The sequence below is a fragment of the Leucoraja erinacea genome, chromosome 8 (genome assembly GCF_028641065.1).
Source record: "Leucoraja erinacea ecotype New England chromosome 8, Leri_hhj_1, whole genome shotgun sequence".
In the NCBI taxonomy this organism is placed as follows: domain Eukaryota; kingdom Metazoa; phylum Chordata; class Chondrichthyes; order Rajiformes; family Rajidae; genus Leucoraja; species Leucoraja erinaceus.
In genome coordinates, this window is record NC_073384.1 from 53,636,861 (window position 1) to 53,649,574 (window position 12,714).

A 12,714-nucleotide genomic window follows, 5' to 3' on the forward strand; every position below is an offset into this window, starting at 1 on the left:
AAATTACTAAGCAATATGGACACCAGATATCGATTCCTTATATCCAATTAAATCACCACGTACTAACTTACGTCACATGAAACCAATCTCAAGGCAGCGGCAATGGAAACATTCACGCGTATTGAGGGGTGGGGGGAACCTAATCTCTATGTTTTCCTTTCCTTCTACCTCTTCAATAGGTACTACGGCTTCATCAGTCGGGTACTACGCAAATTACAGTGGACCAAGTCCACAGGCATGGTTCCCAATGGTCCTCGACATGGTCATTAAAAGAATTGCAGAATTGGGAAGACCACTGCTGTGCTTGGATCAGCAGCGCTATCAACCTGATGACAGCATTCCGTCGCATATCCTAGGGAACATACCTGAGGAGCATCAAGAAATGGGACACTGTTTTCCAAAACAGGAATTACACACTCAACTACAACAAAAAACTGTACTGGAGCTCCTGGCAGGTCTTCACCACAATGAAGGAAATGTTCTGTCAGCCTACTCAACTTGGGTACCGCTCACTGGTGATCAGATACAGGAGAGGTATTCAATCCATTCCCTAGAAATAGGTACACCCAAATTGGGATGTCAGTGAAATCCTGACATACCTTAGGGGATGATCACCAGCCAGGTCACTCACCCTGGAACAGCCTACCCTGAAGATGGACATGCTGGTGGCCTTACCTCAACACAAAGAGCCAGTTCTCCCATCTACTGCGATTGAACAACATGGTTATAACACCAGATAGTGTCACATTCCCATTCAAGGGTTGGCAAAACAGAACAGACCAGGAACATCAGGTCCAGTCATGAAATTCCGGGCATACCCACCTGAACCACGTTTTATGTGTCATGACCCACTTAGAGATCTACATCAACACGATAAGGAATACCGAGGGAGAGGAAAAAGCCTTATGGGTCAGCCATAGGAAACCTCATGGTTGGGTGACGAGCTAAACTATCTCTAGTGGCTCAAGCAGGTACTGGGAGTTGCTGCAGTAAATACTAACATGTATAAAATCTTATTCCACCAGGACAGCTTCCACGTCAGTAACTAAGAGGATGGACGAGCCTATGGACCACATCCTGGCTACTGCAGGGTGGTCCAGGGAGTATACGTTCCAAACTTTTATTACAAACCACTGACAGAACCTGTATCGTTTGCAGAAAAAGAATCTGCAAAAAATATATAATTTAAGCCCGGGGAGCAATTGGTCTTGTTGTTAATAACACCATTATTGTTTTTACAAACAGATTCATGGTTGATTACGATAACATACTTCCTCCCTCGAATGACTTCGGCAGCGAGTGAAGTGTGAACTGTTACACGGTTTGAAATCACAGAGCTTTGAAGTCTTCACGTAGTCACTCACATGACTCTGAAGTAAAATAGTAAGATTAAACAAGAACTTACCAGTTTGAAGTTTGATCTGTATTTTATGAGGAGTTACGATGAGGGATTACGTGCCCTCCGCTCCCACCCTCAATAATATGGAGCAAACTGATAAACTGATGTCTCCTTGTCTTACTATGTTTATTTCAATAACTGTGTCTATCTGTGATTCCACACCGCTGCTTTGAAGTATGCCGCGCATGCGTGCTGAGCGGGTTCTTCACGTAATCCCTCGTCGTAACTACTAATAAAATACAGATCAAACTTCAAACTGGTAAGTTCTCGTTTAATCTTACTATTTTACTGCACAGTTTATATTGCAGTGAAATAGTTTTGGCTTCACAGTAACTTGAAATGCACAATCCAATTGAAGCCAAACTGGTTTGAGTTTGGATCTTAAACACGAGGGTGGCTATGCCAAGTCAATCTCACCTTGTTTCGACTTTATACTAGCTGCACCATTTAACAAATATTCAGTTCAATGTTTTCTGAGGCAATGAGCTAGATTATTTTAATTATTTTAATAATGTTAGAATTGTTAACATAATGCCTGCACTTTGGGGGTTTATCTACAGGGAGGGATTGGACAGACTTGTTGTTTTCTTTTGATTAAACCTGATAGAAGTATTTAAAATTATAAGGGGCATTGTCAGGGTGGACAGCAGAGGGAAATATCAAATACTAGAGGGCATGGCTTTAAGGGGAGAGGGGCAACGCTTAAAGGACATGTGCAGGGCTTGTTATTTACACAGAGGGTGGTGAGTGTCTGGAACAGGCTGCCACCATGCCAAGGATGGTGGTGGAGACAGATGCGATAGTGACCTTTTTTAAGAGACTTTTGGACAGACAGACACAAAATGCTGGAGTAACTCAGTGGGACAGGCGGCATGTTTGGAGAGAAGGAATGGGTGATGTTTCGGGTCGAGACCTTTCTTCAGACTTAATGGGTGACATTTTGGGTCAAGACCCTTCTTCAGACTAGACATGTGGAAATGCAAGGAATTGAGGGATATACATTATCTGCAAGTAGATAAGAGTTGGCATTGTGTTCAGCAAAGACAAAAGACCTGTTCTGTACTGTTCCATGTTCTACAAGAAATATCACAGCCATTAGACTTTGGATGACAACACTGCTTGTCATCTTTTGTGAGTGATGTGATGAGCAGTTTAGCTCTGGGACTGTCAGCTTGCACTGCTCTGAGACAAGCACTACTGTCAAATATAATTAGTCAAATAATTTTTTTTTTTCTTGAATGCCAGTGAAAACAACTCATATACCCTGAGCCTATCTAATAATACTTCATAATTTTGGCAGAGTGCAGCAGAATTGAAGCCATTTTGAAATGTGATATTTTCTGTCCAATAAGTAAATGGCCTCTCTGCAAACTATTCCAGATTTTGAAACCAACACAATGTAAAGATACTGTAAGAGTATTTCTACATATTTTCTCTTTGCATACCTATCAATTGTAGAATTAAAGCTAAACGGGAATCTCTTATAGCACAGCATCCACAGGGAGAAATTGGGAAAAGCTCCACTCAATTGTATAGAAAGGAACTGCAAATGCTGGTATATGCCAAAGTTAGACACACAATTCTGGAGTAACACTGCGGGTTAGGCAGCATCTCTGGAGAAATGGGATGGGTGACGCTCCACTTAATTGGCTGGCTGTTTTGGTAGTGGAGGCCAAACTGGGTAAGCAACTGAATCAGGAAGGGATTTATGAATGAGAATAGAACCTGAAATATCCTACACCTCATAGGCAGACAAACACCACATTATGCTGTACTCAATGTATAATTGTGTTCATCCAAGAAAAACAGTGATATTTTATCTGGATCTGACAGCTGCAGTGACTCGTGTAATGGTAAGTGATCAAGTTGTAGCATTGATTACATCAAATAATTACACTCACGTGAGTTTGCAATTGTGGAAATGTTTCCGTATATATGTACATAGGGTAGAGTGGCCTCAAAATCAACGGTGAATGGAGCATCAAAAATACTACAGGCTACTAAGAAGTGAGCATTTCCTAAGCAGGAAAAGTGTAGGATATGTGAACCATGCACTTCCACTTCATAAAATGTCTTTATTCCCAATTAGGCAGCTCCCTATCGATCACAGCAGATGTTTGCATTGGTTGACTGCTGAACAATTACTGCATTGCTTTGGAGAGGTACGGATACATGAATATTATTGTGATTTATGTGTTGATTTTCCTTTTGTTAGGAGGTACAATGTCGGAGCTGCTATATTTGCACCCTTGTGGATGTTCAGACTGCCAGCTGCAGCCAAGGCAACAGTTGAGGTGTTACAATAAAATTTACTGACCATGTAACAAAACTCTATTCTATTTTCTCAGTCAATATTCTTAGTCACCATGAAATACAATAACACCCCAATCTCTCACAAATGCTCATGTAGTTTGTGAAAAGTGGAAGCATGTGGGAAGAGTATTTAACATGATCAATCAATATTGAATATCCTGATAAAAATTAAACCCACAGTTGTACTAAAATTACCAGATCAGTCTTTGGATGGACTTTTGTTTGATGTGGAATCATAATTTGCAATGTTCTAGCTTGCAAGAGTAAAAAGTAAATTAAGAAAACTGGTTGTCACATGATTATAAAAACATGAAAGCTTTTGCTAACAACTTGAGCTTTGTTGAGATTTACTTCATGTCACACGTGTCTTCAAAGTGTCTTCATCGAGCATCTGATCCCTCATACAATATACGTTATTTACCATCAGTGCATTATGTATGCAGCAATTTCTGTTTGGACATTAAGCTTCTTGATTGAATGGATTGAAAGGCACCATGGAATCGAGCCCTTCGGCACATCCGAGTCCACGACAACCTTCGAGCACTCATTCACACTAGTTCTATGTTATCCTCCTTTCATGTCAACTCCCTACCTTAACTCCAAGAAGACCAAGGAGCTCATTGTAGACTTCAGGAAGTCCAGAGGCGGCACGCACACCCCCATCCACATTAACGGGACGGAGGTGGAACGTGTTTCTAGCTTCAGGTTCCTGGGTGTTAACATCTCCGATGACCTCTCTTGGACCCACAATACCTCAACTCTGATCAAGAAGGCTCATCAGCGCCTCTTCTTCCTGAGGAGACTGAAGAAGGTCCATCTATCTCCTCAGATCCTGGTGAACTTCTACCGCTGCACCATCGAGAGCATCCTTACCAACTGTATCACAGTATGGTATGGCAACTGCTCTGTTCCGACCGGAAGCCCTTGCAGAGGATGGTGAAAATTGCCCAACGCATCACCGGTTCCTCGCTCCTCTCCATTAAGTCTGTCCAAAGCAAGAGTTGTCTGCGGAGGGCGCTCAGCATCGCCAAGGACTGCTCTCACCCCAACCATGGACTGTTTACCCTCCTACCATCCGGGAGGCGCTACAGGTCTCTCCGTTGCTGGACCAGCAGGTCCAGGAACAGCTTCTTCCCGGCGGCTGTCACTCTACTCAACAATGTACCTCGGTGACTGCCAATCATACCCCCCCCCCCCCCCCCCACCCGGACACTCCTCCCACAGGAAAAACACTATGTCTGTATATATGCTAATGTAAATATTTATTCAAATCATATGCTATGTCGCTCTTCCAGGGAGATGCTAAATGCAATTCGTTGTCTCTGTACTGTACACTGACAATGACAATTAAAGTTGAATCTGAATCTGAATCTGAATCTACACACCAAGGGCAATAAACTGAAGCCAATAAACCAGCAATGATGTAGGAAGAAACCAGAACACCCAGAGAAAACCCATGCAATCTCAGGGAGAAGATGAAAATTCCACACAGACAGCTTTGATAAATTGAATTCAATAAATTCTTGAATAAATTGGTTTTGCTATAGAAAAGGCATCCATTACTTCAGGAAGGAAGCTTGGATTGAACCTGAAATCCAACTTCAGATAGGTGACTGGAGGCATCAGACCAACTCAAACCCAGCATTCACTGGCCCAGTTGATATGGTACGAAATGCAACTGCTTACATGTATACATGAGAATTCATAAAATTTGATTTTTGCCCTATGGTGATTTTCACAAAAAAGTAATTCTGACTGTTAAACATAGCATGCCTATACATGTTACGAAATGAAACATTGCCAGCCAGTTTTTGCAGAATGGAGCCATGAATGAATTTGACTGCACCATCAACAAATTACCCAACAGCTTTTCAATTGTGTCTCTATACAGTGAAAAAAACTGTCCTTTTGCAACAAAAACAGCCATTGATTTTGTCTTGCAAAGGTATTCCCTCACCATAGACAGCACATTTTGTAGTACAAGGGTGTACATATGATGGAAATTTTACAAATAAGATTAAACAGGCTGATTGAGATCACAAATCACAGGAAGCCTGTGCATATGTTTGCATATTTTGAGTAGGAATGTTGCACTAAATCAGGGAGTCTCAGTCAAAATGTGTGAGATGTTATAGCACTGGCATCAATTAAGGTGAGGCAGTAATGATTCGCATGGAAACAGGCCTAACTGAGAGGGAAAGGGTTGTGCAAAGGGAAGTAGGATCTCATAATGCCCCATTGTTTTGTTTAGGTTTGTTTAGAGATACAGCACAGAGGCCCTTCAGTGATGCCCCCCGTACACTGGCACTATCCTACACACTAGGGGCAATTTATCATTATTACGAAAGCCAATTAACACCCGGAGAAAACCCATGTGGTCACGGGGAGATCATGTGAACTCCGTACAGACAGCACCCGTAGTCAGGATCAAATTTGGGTATCTGCCGCTATAAGGTCTATCACTGCGCCACCGTGCCACCCCAGATTGCTTGAATACATTTGTTGACCGTCATATTCACAATTTCTCAATTTGGTAAAGCTTGGCATATGCCACACACTTAATGACAGCTTTGGTCAAGCTGTCACTGGCATCAGGAGCTCCAATATAACAAAACATAACGCCGAGGGTTTCAGCACTCAGCTCTCAAATGCTGAAACTATTCACCCAGTTCAATGTACTCCTTCTAAGAATGTAATCCAGCAATAACCAAGATATTTTCAAAATTGTTACAGATTATTTTTCATACAGAGTCCATCAATACATTATTTTATTGTACAAACCTTCACAATCTTGTAATAAGAGGCATGCCCAACAACGCTGAACACATTTCTTCATGTTCATTCTAAAGCCTTTGGCACCCTTCATGATCTATATGGGCATGACATTCAACTACATACCTTTGGGACCTCCTTAATGCATTGGAAATAATACAACATTCAAATTACTGGCACTCACTTACCCTGTGACCATGACATTGGTCACATTTTGAGAAACAATGTAGATTTGATTTCTTTACCAGGGTCCCTGACATTTTAACATTAAAAACTCCATTTGTTATGCATCAAATATTCCTATAGCTAATGCCAAACAAACTTGGCATATGCCACACACTTAATACCCGGCCCAGGACTTTGCACTTTCTGTAACCAGACTGTTAATCCCTTAGAGATTTTGCATGGTTAGCAGAGGCAGGTAAACAACTGTTTGACCATAAAACCTTCAATTTATTGCAGTATATCTCTGTGCGATGTTTTTAGCTGCCGTTTGATAGTTCTGTCAAAAGAGCATTGTCACTGTAATGATTACAGGGCAGGAAGGTTGTAGCCAGCTGAATCTCTGAAAGTAAGTGAGCTGAAGTCCTGGATTCAAAGAGGCTTCTGAGTTGATGGCATAACAGGCACAAAATTGTGCTGAGCAACATTAAGGCAAGAAAAGCTTCACATAATTAAATGCAAATGCCATGTCTTTATTTCAAAGCATTTGAAAGAAAGTTGGCCTTGTGACATCATATGTATTTCATACAAGTGCACTGTGGATAGGGCAGCATTGTTGCACAGCGGTGGAGTTGCTGACTTACAGCCCGAGATCCGGTTTCGATTGCGACTATGGGTGCCATCTGTGAGGAGTGTTACATTCTCCAAGTAACTGTAGGTTTCCTCTGGGTGATCCCGTTTCCTTCCACATTGGCTTCTGCAAAATTGTCCTTTGAGTGTAGGATAGAACTAGGGTAGGATCATCCCTGATCGGTGAGGATTCGGTGGGGTGAAGGGCCTGTTTCCACACTGTATCTCTAAACTAAACTAAACAAAATGTGATCAAATGCTATGTATGTTATCTTCTTCGTGTAATTTAACTCAAGATGTTTCTGAAGTTATCATGAGTATTTGTTATTTCATATTGTATTAGGAGAGGTGTCTTGCCAATTACAACGTGCCCCCGTTGTAAATGTGTTATTCAATGGAACCACTGTCACATTCAAAATCTTGAAGTAATTGATGTGATTGTAGCTATTGAAACATTTAGGCAGGTACATGGATAGGACAGGTTAAGAGGGATATGGGGCCAAACACAGGCAGGTGGAACTAGTGTAGATGGGACAAGAGGGCTGTTTCCACGCTGTATATCTCTACGGCCCTATGACTCCATGTTGAAATTGTATTGAACCACCCGCTCTTATCTTTAATGTTAAGAATATAAAAACTTGATGTCATTTGAGTTTGCGAAGACTTTACCGAGTGGACCTCCATCCGAATGTCTGCTTCTCGTGATGAAGAGAACCTCATTTCTATAACTTCAATGTCTCCAAGTCACTCATTTCACTAGTCACAGCACTAAACATGTTGTATTGTCATGTCAGTGTGTTGTGCTTTTCATCCGAATTTCATTTGTTTTAATTCAGCTCAGGAAAGGTCAGTACAGTGGTACATTCACCAATGTCCTGATGTGCTGATCTTCATCTTTATCCATTCGCAGCTCTACTACAGCACATCATATCATACACCTGCTTACTTTGTAGTTAAACCCATCTCTTTCTGCCCAAGATAGACACAAAGTGCTGGAGTAACTCAGCGGGTCAGGCAGCATCTCTGGAGAACAACAACAGGTGGCGTTTCGTGTCGGAACCCTTCTTCAGACTGAAAGTAGAGGGTGGGGATGGGGGGGAGGGGAGGGGAAATAAACTGGATGCGATAAAAGGACAGAACAATCAGGGTCGGTAACAGATGACCTCAGGCAGGGTGGAGCCTAGAATGGCCCATTGTTGGCTGGGGAAGGTGTGAAAACAAAGGGATACGAGGATCCGAGCTGTGGGTGGGATCACTATGTTTGAGAAGGGGTGGGGGAGTGGGGGGGGGGGGGAGGGGAGGGAATGGAAGGAGTTACTTGAAATTAGAGGTATTGATGTTCACACCACTGGGTTTGTAAGGTGCCCAAGCAAAATGTAAGCTTTCTGCCAATGCATTTTCTCTCACCCCATCTCTCCACCCAGTCTTGACATTCACTTTACTTTTTGTTGAAATTCATGCCTCTCCCTTTATGTCAGGTTTAAAAGAATGATCACCTTCCATAGGTTCATACCATCCTGCACTTGAAGACATCATTACATCCGTCAGGATGGAATAATGATGTCGCTGTTCACCCAAAGGGAGGACTTTAAGTCCAGGAATGGCCAAGGCTCGTTCTTTCCTCTTTTTATCCACTCTGGTTGTCGTGCAGCCAGCTCCAGAATCAAGTTAGTATCATCTTTACAATGTCCCCTTAAATGGTGGAGCTGCATTGGAACTACATGGATTGTCATCTTCTTTCTTCCACAACCTACGCCACTACTCATTCAGTGAAACTCACCCAGGGACAAGCGAGATGCAGGGTGCCTCACTACATGCAGTGGAGGTGGCTCTGGTGATAACCAACATAGAATGATGCAGAGCTGTCACAGATGATGACGGAGCTCCCACAGCTACCGGATGCCAGGGTTCAATATTATCCAGCTACATGTGCACCATTCACTCGAAGTAAGTGAAAAATGATCATCTGGATAATGATTTGCTTAAACATTCTTATCTTGACAGTTGTAATTCATGTGATTAATCTCCCACAGGGCATTCACCTGTCTTGCGAGATGTGAAGTTACACGATAACAACCTTTCCTCAGAGGAGGTCGGTCTCTATGAGGATTCACCAACGCAGATCTTATGTCAGCTCGGCACCAGCTCAGTTACTCACGAGCTCGTGGGGTGACAAAGAAAGACAGCTGGGTGCAGAGACTGGAGACAGGGGTTGCAGTGGAGATTCTCCACCTGGGCACAGGTACTACACCTAGGAGACGTTGTTATGTGACAGGTTAATGCAGGAGCAGCAAAGAACGAATGAATACTTTACTGTCACGTGTGACAAGTCACAGTGAAATTCTTTGCTTGCATTACCCAAGGTATGTAAATAGTCGTCCATAAAGGATGCTTACAAAGTTACAATGCACACCCGTGTCGAATCCCTCTTTGTTCTCCCCCCCCCCCCTCACGGTGGTCCCCCCACACCGAGTCCTCCAATAAATAACATGTGAGAAGCCAATAGTCACCTATGTCACCTATCCAGCTTTTTTGTGTAACCTAAGCCAATATATAGTCACCTATGTCACCTATCCATGTTCTGCCTGACCGGTTGAGTTACTCCAGCACATTGTGTCCAACTCTTATTTAGTTTAGTTTAGTATATTATTGTCACATATACTAAACTACAATGAAACGTTTTTATTTGCATGCTATCCAGTCAAAAATAAAGAGCATATATGAATATACTTAAGCTGTCCTACTACTTATTGTCAGATTGTGTTTCTTGGTCCTAGGCTCTTGAGTCAGAGGGATCTTTTCTCCTTCAATAATTTAGTATGTTTCAATGGTACCCTACTCTCATTCTTCTAAACTTTAGAGTTTTGCAGTTCCAGGCCATCCAATCCCTTGACATACAGCAAACCCTCCATCCCTAAAACCACTCTAGAGAAACCTCACCGCATATCTTCTTTGGCAAGTATATCCTTACTTAGATAGCGAGACTAAAACTCTACACAATACTCTGAGTATACACCCTATACAAATACATTTAGACATATTTACTCATCCATTCAAATCCTTTTACTTTACTTTAGACTCTAGACATACAGTGTGGAAACAGGACCTTCGGCCCACCAGGCCCGCGCCAACCAGCAATCACCCCATACACTAGCAATATCCTACCCACTAGAGACAATTTACAATTTACATATATAAAAGCCAATAACCTACAAACCTGTACATCATTAGAATGTGGGAGGCAACCGGAGCACCCGGAGAAAACCCATGCGGACCCAGGGAGAACATACAAACTCCATTCAGACAGCACCCATAAACCCGGGTCTCTGGCACTGTCAGGCAGCAACTCTACTGCTGCACCACTGTGCTGCCCTAATTGGGTCCAAAGTACCAGATGCCTTCTAAATTGCTTCTCTGCAGCTCCTGGAGATTGTGTGCTTGGACACCCACCCCCTTTGAGGATAAACATTGTTTATCCGCTCCCTAGTCAACAAATACTTTGTCCTTTGGTAGCTTGACCCAGTTACACCCTTGCACAACTGTCACAGCCTTTTGCCCCAAAAGGGGGAATGGAAGAACTATCAAAGCAGCCAGGCTGTGGGACTTACAGGAAAACAAAGTATTTCGCAGAATACCTGCCACACTCTGAAAAAGATCTCTCACCTTTGCAGCCTCTGTTACAACTTATCATTGGGGCTGTTATGTGGATTTTTGGAATTATAGATTTCACAGCTATCAAAGGTAGACAAGAATGCTGGAGAAACTCAGCGGGTGAGGCAGCATCTATGGAGCGAAGGAAATAGGCAATGTTTCGCGTCGAGACCCTTCTTCAAGACTGGAAGACTATTTTCCCATTCTGTTGTTTCCAAATAAAGGATTCTAGTTTTGTGTTTACTCCTTCCCAGCAAAGAAATGTTGCCAAAAGCAACCTGAAGCAAAATGTGGGCAAATAGAATTAACACATTTGCTGAATTTACCAGTAAAAGGGAGATATTCTGATCATTCTCAGCATAACTGCACTTCATACAGGACCTTTAATGTAGCAAGACACAGTTAAAACATTTTTTATAGTTCATAATCAAGAACATCTGACATTGAGTGCGAAGATGATAGTTACTAAAAGCTTGGTCAAAGGTACGCATTAAGGAGTGTCTTTGAATTAAGTCAGGGAAGCAATTCCAGAGTTCAGTGCCAAAGCTCCCACGGCAAAGCAAAGAACACAGGAAAAGTTACAAAAACGGACAGTGCTGGTGGAACCTCAATGGGTCAGGCAGCATCTCTGGTGGGCATGGAATTATGAGGGACATAGATAGGATTGACAGTCAAAATTATTTTCTCAGGGTGGGAATATTAAATCCTTCTTCAGACCAATTGTAGTAGGAGGGAGAAAGCTGGAAGAGAGCAGGGGGGGGGGGGGGGGGGGGGGGGGGGGGATAAGATGTTATTCGTGACAGTAGCGTGCAAAAACAAACTGCAACTCCTTGCTTCATTCATCCCTTGCCACCTAAACCACTGCCTTTCCTCCACCAGCATGATATGTCACACCTCTCCCTGAGGCTGTCTGGTCATCTGTCTCCACCTCGGCATCTGGCTTTCTCTAGTTCCAAGACCTTCCCTTGTCCACTGGTGCAACAAGCCCCAAATCCAGTCCTGGTTCCATTTTTGTATGTTTACCTGTTTCTCTCCTATCCTTCTTCCTGCACTCTCAGTATTCACTTTGTTTGTTATACCCGCATATCCTCCCCATACTGATGACCACTCAAGTTCCCTTCCTGGCCTTCATGCTGTCTGATGCAATTAACAACATTTTCTCTCTTCATCCACTGTCTCCCTCCCCTTTATATCAACCTTCATGGTCCCTTTCCCCAAAAACTAAACTGTAGCGTTTCATAAATTATTCTTGCATCTGCATTTTCTCTCCTCTCCCCAAAGTTAAATGAGTAACCTTTTCTCAAAGTCATGCTGTCTTATCCTGACCTCATTATCTGAATTCCTGCAACAAGAAATAAACATTCTGGCCCTGCCACTATTATGAAAGAGTTATGAAATCTTGTATAATTGTGGGGAGGAACCTATCTTTTTTCAAAATACCAATTGCTGGAGAATTTCTACACGTTGCCTGACCCACTGAGATCATCCCGCACTTAGTGTTCTGCTCAAGATTCCAAATTCTGCAGTTCCTTGAGCCTCTATCTCTCTCCAACCTGTTCAAAGTCTTTACAATCAAATCATTTGCTTCAACAACTCTCCCTCACTTCCGGGTTGGTTAGAAAGTATTTGCCTGTTACAATTTTGCCTATCAAATTACAGTGAGATAGGAACCAGCAATGGCTTCTCTCTCCATGATCACACCTTGCTCTTAGTTCCACCCTTGCTCTCTTCCTATTTCTCAACGATGCCAACACCAAGCAGCAACATCCAAGATCATGATGCCAGCT